The sequence below is a fragment of the Dermacentor andersoni genome, chromosome 5 (genome assembly GCF_023375885.2).
Source record: "Dermacentor andersoni chromosome 5, qqDerAnde1_hic_scaffold, whole genome shotgun sequence".
NCBI classification, from domain to species: domain Eukaryota; kingdom Metazoa; phylum Arthropoda; class Arachnida; order Ixodida; family Ixodidae; genus Dermacentor; species Dermacentor andersoni.
In genome coordinates this window covers 10,787,140-10,799,944 of record NC_092818.1, presented here as the reverse complement: position 1 = coordinate 10,799,944, position 12,805 = coordinate 10,787,140, and the positions used below count along the sequence as shown (strand labels likewise).

At 45.1% G+C, this 12,805-nt stretch overlaps 1 protein-coding gene across 2 annotated transcripts in view; it reads right to left on the bottom strand.

Moving 5' to 3' along the window:
• The window catches only part of pyd (zonula occludens-like protein polychaetoid), a 298,483-nt gene that overhangs the window by 53,361 nt on the left and 232,317 nt on the right, over positions 1–12,805 (bottom strand). The window lies entirely within an intron of this gene.

Sequence of the window (12,805 nt, the reverse complement as noted above, 5' to 3'; positions counted from 1 at the left end):
TTGGAGGTTCATTGCTAGTAAGTAGAAAATTGTGAGCGCCATATGTGCATCCTATTCTGAGATGACAGAATAGAACATCAGTTTGTCTTGTTTTTGTAGTGGAGGGCCAGAAACCTAATTATGGTTTAATCAAGTAGAGCTTATTATTTGTTTCATTGTCCACTTGCATTGCCAGTAGCTTCGCAGTTTTGTTCGCAAGAAAGGCACGAGATCTGTGGTAGGAATAGCAACGGTGGGATTAAAAGCTTGAGATGTAATTGATGTGGCCATTTGGTCTGCCAGCACATTACCCTCGATGCATCTATGACCAGGAATTCAGCATATTATCGCATGTCTACGAGATGAATAAATATTGCACAAGAAAGAGTAAAGCTCAATGAAAACATGATTTTTATTTTTTCTTAAGGATATTAGTGCTTTTACAACACTTAACAAGTCCGTGAATTAGCAAGTCCGTGACTAGTTTTAATTTATTTATGTGTTCAACTGCAGACAGTACTGCATAGGCTTCTGCAGTAAAGATGCTTGTACGGGGGTTCAGTACACCTGCTTCAGAGAAAGAGGGACCAACGGCCACGGAAGACACACCAACATGCGATTTTGATGCATCGGTTTCGAATTCAGAACAACGGTACTTCGATTGGAGTTCATGGAAATGCACTTGAATTTCGAGCTCCGGTGCGTATTTTGTAACTCTTAGAAAAGATATATCACATTCTATCTCCTGCCACTCCCAAGCCGGTAGCTGCTTCAGTGGAGGTGTTAAGCGGTGTTCGAAGAGTGGAATATCCATTTCCACGCTAAACTCCCTCACACGGAGTGAAAAAACGCTGCCTCACAGAGGGTTAATTATGGAAAGTGCAGTGCATGTTGAATCGTTAATAGTTTCAGGACACGGGTGTTCAAGATTAGAGTGCACTTTAAGGAAACATGTAAAGCTGATGTATGATCTCTGCAGATGGAGTGGCCACTCATTTGATTCTACATATAAGCTTTCAATGGGGCTAGCTCTGAAGGCGCATGTGGCCAGGCGGATACCCAGATGGTGGACAGGATCAAGTATCTTTAGTGTGCTCGGGGCGGCAGAGTTGTATACTATGGCACCATAGTCTAACCGTGATTTAATGAGGCTCTTGTAAATATTCATCATACACTTCCTGTCGCTAACCCATGTTGTGTGAGATAGCATTTTCAGTAAGTTCATTGTTTTTAGACACCTTGCTTTGAGATATTTTATGTGTGGGATAAAAGTAAGCTTAGAGTCAAGTATTATACCTAGAAATTTATGCTCTTTGTTGACAGGTATTTGTTGTCCACACAGTTCCATGCACGGGTCTGGAACCCTGCCTCTCTTTCTTGTAAAGAGAGCACAAGAACTTTTGTGGTGGTTGACTTTAAATCCATTTTTGTTGGCCCACTTACCCCCATATTCAGAAATGCAACTTAAGTTGAAGCCCATGCTTGACTTGATTTAAATGACGCCTGGCGTTAACGTGCTCAAAGATGCTCACTGCGTTTCCTTCGGCGCGTTCACGATAGGCGTCACTTAGGTTAAGTCAAGCATGGGCTTCAACTTAAGCTGCATTTCTGAACACGGGGGTTAGACACCTTGTTCAAGCCCTGCTGTACTTGTCTCTCGCAGACTGCAAGGTTACAGGATTTGAAGCCTATTTTAATGTCATCCACGGAGACCGAATAAAATATGGCTGGTGGAAATGAAGCACGAAGTGTGAACTATGAAGAGTGTGCAGCTGAGCACACCTCCCTGAGGTACACCAGTTTCCTGTAAAATGTATGCGACAATATGCGGCCGATTTTAACGCGGAAAGTACAATTGGACAAATAGCTTTCTATGACTATTAGCATATTGCCATGGATGTCCATTCCTGACAAGTATCTCAAGATTCTGTAGCGCTACGTTGTGTCATACGCCTTCTCCATAACGAGGAATATGAATAAGAAAAACTGTTTGTGCACAAATGCTTCCGGAATATTTTCTTCAATGTGCACAAGGTGATCGGTTGTGGACCGCCTTTCTCTGAAGCTGATAGGAATCAAGCATTTGGTTTAGTTCAGGGAAATGTATAAGTTGCCGATTAATCATTTTCTCAAACAGCTCACAAAGGCAACTTGTGAGAGCTATTGGGCGGTAACTTGCTGCCGTCGAAGGATCTTTACCTAGCTTCAAAATGGGGACCACAATTGCTTCTTTCCATGTGGGTGGAAAACATCCGGCAACCCAAATAGTGTTGAAAAGTGCAAGTAGTGTCAGTTGTGTATCAGTGTGTATGTTCTTAATCATGTTGTACATTATTCTATCAGGTCCCGGTGCAGAGCTCTTGCATGCGATCAAGACAGCTCTCAGCTCGGCAATACTGAAAGGACGGCTATATACAGTTGAACCTCACAATAACGAAATCGGCGGAAAACGCGAAAAAATTCGCTGTCGCGAGAATTTCGTTGTTGCGAAAAGAGACAGCACAGATAGGTAATGCATCGCAGAACAAAACTTTACTGTCCAAATTCCGTTAGTTTACTTTGCAAGCTTTGCTCGAGGATATAGAACCGCATTGTTGACAGTACAAAGTGTGCCGCATGCGTCGACCAGCAGTGGGAGTAGTGCCGTAGCACAGAATTTACGGTCAACTGCTTTCGGAGATGCAATCACTTGCCAAGATTTTGCGTAACTCGGCACCGGACGCAGAGCAACAGCGCATGCAGCAGCATTTCTCCAGCGCACGCTGTTGCCCGTAGGCGCCGACGCGGCCAGTGCCGATCGCAAAAGTGATCGTATCTCGTGTACGTGAAGGCAAACGATCGAGATAACGGCCCTTTCGAGCAAATCTACATCCAGCGTAGAATCCGCACACGATGCCTGTCGGGTGGCACCAAAACCAGCGTTCTAGGGATGCGTATTCCCGGACGATCGGTCAATCATGGCCCCATGCGTGACACTCCATATGCCGCGACCGCCATCTCAAGCGCCATAAACAATTCCACATAGGCGGGACGTGGCTTTCTTTGTTTTTGCTGCATTTTCCCCACCGAGGCGCACATTACGCAGTGTACTGCCGCGATCGGGGATTGTTGTTCGAAACGCGCGTCCAGTTTGCGTTCAGTCTCGCCTCACGTGATTGGACTAGGCCTCGCCGAGTCATCAACCGTGGGGAACGCAAAATGAACGCGCGTACAACGATCTCTCCTGCACGGTGCGCGAACACCGTCGTCACATGTCGGTAGCAACGTGTGTGCCGCTCATGGTGCCGCTTCAAACGGGCGATCAACAAACAAGATGGCGGCCATGACGTGTTTCCAGCGCACTGATCGCTTCCGGCGCTTGGTTGTTCTGGTGAACAAAAATGGCGGCGCCCACGCAAGTGTAATGTGGTGGTATTTTACGCAATTTTAATGCAAAACAATCGCATTTGAGCACATTTTGGAGCCTGCTAGCCTTACGCAATATGCGGAGTTACGTTCTGGCAAATTTCGTTGATGCGGGATTGCACTACAGCAACATTTCAATGCCGAGAGGTACGAAATGCATTGAATCCTATGGGCGTTCGCCGGGGATACGAAAATGTTTCGTTGTCGTGGGGATTTCGTTGTTGCGGTATTTCGTTATCGCGGGTTCCGACTGTAGTGCGTTTTGTGGGGCTTTACGCTCAAAACCCTTATGTTCTTCTATTTGTCTGTACCTGATGAAGGATTGCGAGTAGTGGCTTGAGCTTGACACATGCTCAAAGTGCTCCCCTAGGGAGTCTGCCTGACCAGAGGCAACGAATTTATTTGCTGCCCTTTTAGCCTTCTTAGGCCATTCCAAACTTTCGCTTTCTGTGTGTATGAAGTTACACCTGAAAGAAACCTTGGCCAGCTTTCTCTCTTCGCCTGACATTGTATCTGCCTTTCCTGTGACTTTTGTGTTTAAAGTCAATGAGATTTTCTGTATTCGGAGATTTTTGCAATTTGCCCATGCTTTATCCTGCCTTTTTCGCACATCTCCACAGTTTTCATTCCACCAGGGAACACATCTTTTAAGTGAACCACGATTCGTTTGCGGGATAAACTTTTCAGCAGCATCAATAATAAAAGCGGTAAAATATGCTACAGCATCATCTATACTAGAATTGTTCATAATATCGGGTGATAAATTAGTTGATTGTTTGAAATGTTCCCAGACAGCTGATGCTAGTTTCCATCGAGGATTATTGGGAGGGTTGTCATGCCGCGCTAATAAGCTTAACCCTTTCAGGGACAATAACCTAAATATATGGTGCCGCGAACAAGTTTTAAATGGTCGTTGCCATAAATATCTGTATGTTTACAAAGCGCGCCAATTTCCTAACTTCTTTTTTTCTGTCATGCGCTGCCACTATGTGGGAATACAGGGAATTTTTTTCATGTGCCTCCCTCTCTTGATTTTCATTGCATAGTTTGTTTTAGAGATAGTTTGCTCCCGCGTGTCTATATGCTACCGCTCACACATTGGTGCGCGTGCGAGCGGGCAGCAGTTTGGGTTTTGTTCCGTGGGCGGTTTCGGCTTCTTGCGCTTGCAAAACTGATGGCTATCTCGTTACTAATCGCTTGAAGGGCGGTTGCTTGTTTCTCGCTCATTTAGTGCTCACAGGGGGGCACATAAGAAGGATGCCGCCGTTTTCCGTTGCTTTCTTCTTCTTCTTCTTTTTTTTTTTTTTGAGACTCGCGCAAACTAATTGCCTCTGCTTGGCGATAAGATGAAGATTAGTGGAAGTTTTCACACGTTTTGCTTTTTTGATGGGCACACAACTACACAGTTTTCTTGAGTGTGTGCACCTACGCAGTTCGATTACCCAATGGATCTACATATTAGTGTAAGAGCAGGAACATTTTAGTCTTGCGAAATATTCTCGTGTGCGCATTTTCAAAGCCTTGAACTATGCTTATAATAATGCATAAAATTTTTTATTCTTATAAGTTTATTTCCTTTTTTATTGTTGTTTTCATGAATGAAGAGCACATATATATGAACGCAAAATATTTTTTTTTTCTCACTTTATGGTCACCCTAGAAAAATTACGGTAAATTTTTTTCGAAATAGGTCCCTAAGAAGAATTGGAATCTGCAATGGGCGGTCGCATATGGCGAGAAAAATTGACCCTCAAAGGGTTATGGTTCGAGGGAAGTGGTCACTTCCAAAAGGATTGTTGATGACATTCCATTCCAGATCAGGCAGAAGAGAAGCAGTACCAATTGCTAAGTCTATGGATGAATATAAGTTGTGTTGCACATTGTAATAGGTCGGCTCCTTCTCATGAAATAGGCAAGCACCAGATCTCAGAAGAAATGCTCTATCAGCCAACCTGTTGCATCACAATGGGAATCTCCCCACAGGGTGTTGTGGGCATTAAAATCACCCACGAGTATGTAGGGTTCCAGAAGCTGATTTATGAGGTTATAGAAATCTGTTTTTTGGAGGCGATAGTTTGGAGATACGTATGTATATGGAAGAAAACAGTAAGCAACTTATTAAAAAGAACTCGCCGCACTGACACTGCCTCAAGCGGTGTCTGTAAGGCTACATGATGACAAGCTACAGACTTGTTTACAATGATTGCTATACCACTGCACAAGGCATTAGCCTCCTCATGGTCTTTTCTTAAAATAGCATAGTGATGAAAACAGTTTATTTGTGTGCATTTCAGATGAGTCTCTTGACCACACAGCAGCTTTGAATTATGTTTATGTGGGAGTTCCTTGACATCATCTGGATTGTGAATAAGACCCCTGACATTCCAATATAATATTTGTGTATTCATAGTGAAAGTGTATCGCGATGTGTGTTCAACAGAGGAAAACTATGTTAGCCCACAGGAACCGTGCCAGGCCCTGTGATGCGGGATTTGCCTTTCTTGGCGAGCTCCTGTGAGCTACGCCGATCCTTCGGCGTCCGAGTCGCCAATACACTTGATGTATCCATCGCCTCCACAGAGGCGCTGGATGCCCACTCGCGGTGTACGTTCGCTGGTGTTTCGGGCTTCACTGTACGAATAGAGGCCCTAGAAGTCGTAGAGCCTGCAGGTTCGGTGGACTGCTGGCTCTTGCTGGGTTGCGGAACAGCACTAGCTGATCCCGCAGTGGGGGCAAGTAGTGCTACCGTCGGTCCACTTTGCGTGGTCCTAATGGCCGCCGAAAACCGTTGTGGCACTGCCCCCTGCCGTGCCACGTCAGAGAAAGAAGGCCCCACAAATGAGAGGCTTTTTCGAGCTGCTTTGAAGGAAATATTTTCTTTTGCTTTGAGCGTGATAATTTCTTTTTCTTTCTTCCATAAGGGACAGGAGCGAGAATATGCCGGGTGTTCACCGTCACAGTTTGCACAGTGGGGTGGATCATTGCAGTTATCTGCAGGGTGCTCATGTGATGTGCACTTTGCGCAGGTGGTACGGCCCCTGCAGCTCTGAGAGCCGTGACCAAATTTTTGGCACTTAAAACAGCATCGAGGGTTTGGAATGTACGGCCTTATATTTATTTTGATGTAACCTCTTTCAATGTGTTCTGGGAACATGCTCATACAAAAAGTAACTATGAGGTGTTTTTTCAGAATTTCCTTGTCGTCTCGTTGGATCTTAATTCACTGCAAATTCGTGACATGTTGCTCTTTCCAGCCTTCCAGGAGCTGTCTCAGTCATTTCCAGCAGGTCCTTATCTGAGACTCCTCCTCATGTATTTTTCATTGAACGATGAGGGCTTACAGAAATTTGGGTATCACCAAACGAGATGAGTTTTGGCAGATTTTAATACTGAGCTTTATCACAGACTTCAAAGAGAATGTCCCCACTGGCCATGTTCGTGACTTTGTATCCACCACCTATAGTGTCTGTCAGGCATTTCACGACAACAAAAGGTGATATTGTTCTAACGGTCTTGTCAGGGGATTCACTGTGAATCACGTGGAAATGTGGGAAAATTTTAGTGCGCTTAGTAAAGAAGTCGAAGGATTCTTCGGTGTGCCCTCTTTTTGTGAGCGGGCGATCAGGAAGCCTGGGGAAAGAGGAAGTCACACAAATTGGAGTGGTTTCGGCAGTGGTGCCAGCCACCCACCGTGGAGCCCAACAAGGGGACGTGAGAGGCCTTGTAAGTACAGTGTAATCTCGTTACAATGAACATCGCGGGACCGCCGAATTTAATTCGTTAATTTGAATTATTGTAGTACTGAAAAACCTATATTTTCATGTCATTAATGTAACACAACAACGAAAATTACTACTTTTGCAGCAGCTACGCGTGTTCAAACATAAATAATAAATGAGAACGCTGGGCACTGTTTAACTACAATATATTGCTCGAAGAAGTCTAATCTTTTTCTGGCAAGCAGACAGCAAGCACTGCAAAACAAACGTCTCCACATCCTTGACCTTCCTCTGAACGTCATCGGGGACATCTTTACAGCGCTCGAGGAATGATCGCGTCTTTTCTAGAAAAACTAAAACATCCGAGCTGGAAACAGTCTCTTCCTCTTCGTGTGTTGATCCAGTGTCAGCATTGTCTTCGTCACAACTGCAATCTTCTTGCTCACCCAGTTTATTCACGATGTCTTCGTTGGTGAGCTCTGCGGATGTAGCCGCCGCGCTGTTATGGTCAATGTAATCATAGAAGGTCACCGCGGTGTCAATGGGGAGCTTCTCGGTAAGCTCATTCCACAGTTATGGGTTGAGCTCCTCTGTGTCCTTGCAGTCTTGTGGCATAGGTGAAGCCTTCAAAAGGCCTGCCTTTCACCAGCAGTTGCTGATAGTGCTTGCCTTCACGTTCCACCACGAACCTGTAAGCATTTCTGCAGCTTGACAGGCGTTTACCTGTGTGGGCAGCTTCAGTCGAATATTGATCAGTAGGTGCTGCACAAGACGCTTCCGAAATTCGGCCCTCACACATCTGATGATGCCCTGGTCTAAAGGTTGGAGCAAAGAAGTACAATTCGGGGGCACAAATTCAAGTTGCACATTGCTCAATTGCATGTTCACGGTATGCGTCGAGCAACTGTCAACGATGAGGAGAATTTTTCTGTCTTTCTTCTCCATTGTGTCATCGAGCTGCAGCAGCGACTGAGTGAACAATTGTCGCGTCATCCATGCTTTTTTGTTGGCTCGGTAGTCGCAAAGCAACGAGACGTTTTTCAAGCAGCGCAGCTTAGCAGACTTGCCAACAACTAGCGGCTTGAGTTTTTATGTGCCCGTAGAGTTGCAGCAGAACAGAACCAATATGGGGAGATGTGATTTCTTTCCACCCTTGCACCTGTCACCTTTGAAGTTCATTGTTTTATCAGGCAACAATTGATAAAAGAACGTCGTTTCATCGTCGTTGAAAACATCGTCTGGAGATAAAAACTCAATTATCTCTTGAAAGTGCTCGTTCCGCCAGGCAACTGCACTCTCGGCATGTGCTGCCTTTTCTTCGCCACAACCAACCTGCCACGCAATGCCATTTCTTCGCTGGAAGTGGTAAAGCCATCTGGCACTTGCATCGAAACCGGAGATGTCCAAGGTGGTCGCGAACTGTAGCGCCTTCTCTTGAATAATCGGGCCTGACAAGGGCACATTGTTTTGTCTGGCATCCTTAAACCAGATGAGGACGGCGGCGTCGACGTTCTGGTAGTTGCCAAGCCGCAAGCGTTTTCTTGAGGGAGCCAACTGTGACACTCGATGCAATTTCATAATCTTTTCCCAATCCTTGAGCATCGTTGCGATTGTTGACGGAGGAATATCATGCTCCCCGCACAGGTCGACTTGCTTTCTTCCAGCATTCAGCTGCGTCAAAATGTCCACTTCTTCTTTGAGCAAAAACTGGCGTCGGCCCAGCATCGGCTCAACCCCCAGGATCCCCCTTTCCCTGGACATGGCTGAGCTGCACACGGTTGGACCCAGGAGGGTCCAACCCTCGTGTGCTCGTGTATGCGGGGCGCCAATTGCTTTTCTTAAAGTGGTATCCTACTGCAGAATGATATTACGGCCAGATGCGCATGAAAGTATTGTTTATTAGCCACATTCTAAAAATGTTGCAGGGCATCTTTATTTGTGCCTGGTCACTGTCAATTTTTATTAATTTTATAAAACAATATATCACACTGTAATCATTACTACCTGCTAGAAGGGACTTGAGGCACAAAATAAGACAATGACTAATATTTCGACAGCAGAGTGTGTTACTAAATTACCACCTGCATACATGCAAGAGGCAACATTACAGCTCACGTCAAGCATATAAAAATAATAACAGCTGTATTTGGTACAGTACTATTTTATACATACAGTAAAACCTTGATAATTCGATCTCGGTCTATTTGAAAATTCAGGACGTTCGTCGAATTTGTGCAGTCTCATAACTTGCAATGCCAATTATACTGAATAACTTGAAAAGCCTGCACGCATTCATCTGGGCAATTTGAAGTTTTCGGCTGTGGCCTCCGATGCTGGCATGCTCGCAATGCACTTTCGGCTTACAAATCTCAGAGGCAGTGTCAGAAATACGGCAGCTATGACATGTGATTGTTTCTGTCTGCTAATGTTGATTGCTTCTGGTGCTTGCAGTACATAAATGCATGGCCTTCAATATTGGACTCCAAGAGAGCTGTGCACCAGCCGCATAGCTTTCCGCAAAAAACTAACACAGCATTTTTCTTAACATGCGTCATGATACCATATATCAATAGTATCATGATTCACGACAGTCAGGTGTGCTGGAGATACCACCACGGTCCAAAAAGCCAGCCCTTAACTACAATTCGGCCCATTCCAAGATGGTGAAAAGGCATGTTGCAAAAAACTGCATGCGCACTGCTCTCAAAAAGTCTTGTGCCCATCAGGTTGCGTGCCACCCGCAGCTCCAAGTGCTACGCCTGTGCATTGCTGGCTTTCCCACAGAACTGTTGGCTTCTATTGCAGGAAGCCTGATTATAGAGGCGAACCTAGGGAGCTAGACATGCTACAATTAGACTGAATCCAAAAAGGCATGGTCTGTGGTTGTGCCACACGTTCATGACCTGTCCCACCAGCTCAAGAAGGTGGCTGGGAAATGCGGCATCCTGTTAAGCTTACGTGTATGTGCAATATCGTGAATGGTGCTGCCACGGCCAGCTGCACAACAAAGCACACAGCACATTTCGTGGAATGTAGAGTGGGTGTAGTGTACTGGATCCCACTTTCACGTGCTATGTCGGCCAGACCAGCTGCTGCGTCAACTAAATATGGAGAGCATCGCGCAGGTGTTAAGTCACTGGTGGGGGTGCGGACATTTGGCGGATCACTGCTGGCAGTGCTCATGCATGCCCGACTTTCGGGGCATCCGCGTCTTGTGCAGCTTTGCGATGCAGCAAGCTAGCGAAATCTTTCAGGCCTTGTGCATTAGCAACGAAACTGATAAATGTGTGAGTACGCCTTTCAGTGGCCTTGCATGCAAAGAAAAAAGCTTATCTCAAGCAGCACAGGAATTCCTTTCAATGACAACTGCGTCTTCTGTTTCTTTTTCTAGGGTTCTGCTCAAGCATTTATGACGCTATTTTTTCGTCATTAAACCTTGTGTTGATGTCAAGTGCCCATCCAGCCTTTCTGTCTCTTCTTTGTGTTCGCATTCTTTAGTGCTTGTTATGATGTCCAAGTTCTGTTATTATCCACTAGCCCTAACTTCTGTGTTGAACATAATTAGCAGTCTAGAGATCACCACCCTCGGTGCAGCGAACTGCCATACCAGGCAATTGCACAATAATTATTTAAGTATTCCTGCCGCACGGAAAATAAATGTGGCATGCTTGTGTGACAGTTTTGCCCTTCTTGGTTTTTCCTTTTTTCTGAGTAAAGCCCAGACCACATGTATGCCTGCCAACATGCACAAGCCCACATCTGCATGCCCTGTGCCTACCACGCCTCGCAAAGAATGGCGGTTTGCATCTACAGGGGACACACAACAGTGCACACTTACTGGCCTCACTCACAGACGCCTTGGCAGTCGCCACTTCATACTTTGTTTTGACAGTGTTTCAGAATGCTTTAATATTTTTGAACGGCATTGTTATCACAGCGGCGCGACCATCCCCTCCAGAGCTGGTTAAGAAGACGGCTCACGGACACAAAAGCACTAGAGTGTTATCTTCTCGTGCTACATGCCCGTGAGCCATCTTCTTCTTCACTGGCTCTAGAGGTGATAGTCCCGCTGCTACAGTTATATTCTTAGAGCTGTTAAGAGCAGCACAAAAATAAAAAGTTGACAGTCACTTTAGCATACGATACAGAGAATGAAAGGGAAACCCTGCACGCTCACGAGACATTAATTACTTTACATTATAACTTGAACATGTTGTCACTTCCTATTACTTGTTTGCTCCCACTAAAGGTTGTGGGTCCCGAGTGCTTTAATTAACTATATCTTAATTATCTGTGCCTAAATTAACATCACTTTAATTAAAACCATAGGTTGTGGTTTTGACTCCCACCAAAGATTGAGAGTTCAACTGCCAGAGTGGGTTTTGGGTTTGAGTGTCTTAATTACCTCTATCTTAATTAACTGTGCCTTATTTATCTTACCTTCATAAACATCAAAGGTTGAGGATTCGACTCCCGGAAAAGGTCGTGAATTTGAGTGCTTTAATTAATTATATTTTAATTAACTTTGCCTGAAATAGCACCAAATACCGTGGGTTCAACTCCCACCAAAGGCTGTGGGGTCGAGTGCCTTAATGACCTATATCTTAATTAACTTCACTTTAATTAACACCAAAGGTCATGGGTCCAGCTCGCCAAAGGTCGATGCTTCAAATCCCAGAAGAGGTCATGGGTTTGAGTGCCTTAATTCACTATATCTTAGTCAACTGTGCCTTAATTAACTTCACCGTGCCTTAATTAACTTCACCTTCATTAACATCAAAGGTCGAGGTTTCGACTCCCACCAAAGGTTGTGGGTTCAAGCGCCTTAATTAAGTAATCCTGATTAACTCTGCCTTGATTAATTTCACTTTAATGAACGCCAAAGGTCGTGGGTTAAACTCCCATCAAATGCCGAGGGTTCAAATCCCAGAAAAAGCTGTGGATTCAAGTGCCTTAATTAACTGTACCATAATTCACTTCGCCTTCATTAACATCAAAGGTAGAGGATTCAACTCCCAGCAAAGGCTGTGGGTTAGAGTGCCTTAACTTATTATATTTAATTAACTATACCGTAATTAACTTATTTAATTAACACCAAGGGTCGGGGGTTCAACTCCCAGAAAAGGTTGAGGGTTCGAGTGCCTTAATTAACTATATATTCATTAACTTTGCATGAATTAACACCAAAGGTCAATAGCTCGACCATCAATGGTGGCACCATCAATTTTGGTGCCATAATGCCGGACTGTCAATTTCTTTTACCTGTGAGCCGTCTAAGGCTTTTGCCTTAAAAAGACTTTTTCGCAAGATATAAATCTGGCTCAGAGAGCATTGATTGTACAACGTCGAAGCTGCATAGCCAAGTGCGCTGATGCATGGCAGCCAGAGTGCGAGTGAAATGCGGCACCGGAACCGTGCTGCATTTACACGCATACAAGCCATGTCGCACAGTCTCCGCATGTATGGGTGCACAGACACGAGCTTACGCGCATCTGCAAGCGTACACGTGATCTGGGCTTAATTTGAAAATCCGAGGAAGGCAAAGCGGATGTGTGCCCTCTCCTTCATGGGGGTGAGGCACGAGGCATGGAGGTGAAGCAAAGGTGAGGCAGAGGGGCAGGGGAGTCCTTTTCCAGCGGCTACTGCTTACTGTGCGGCCATGCGAGTGCCGTATCTTGAAAGCGATATACAATGTGGCCAAA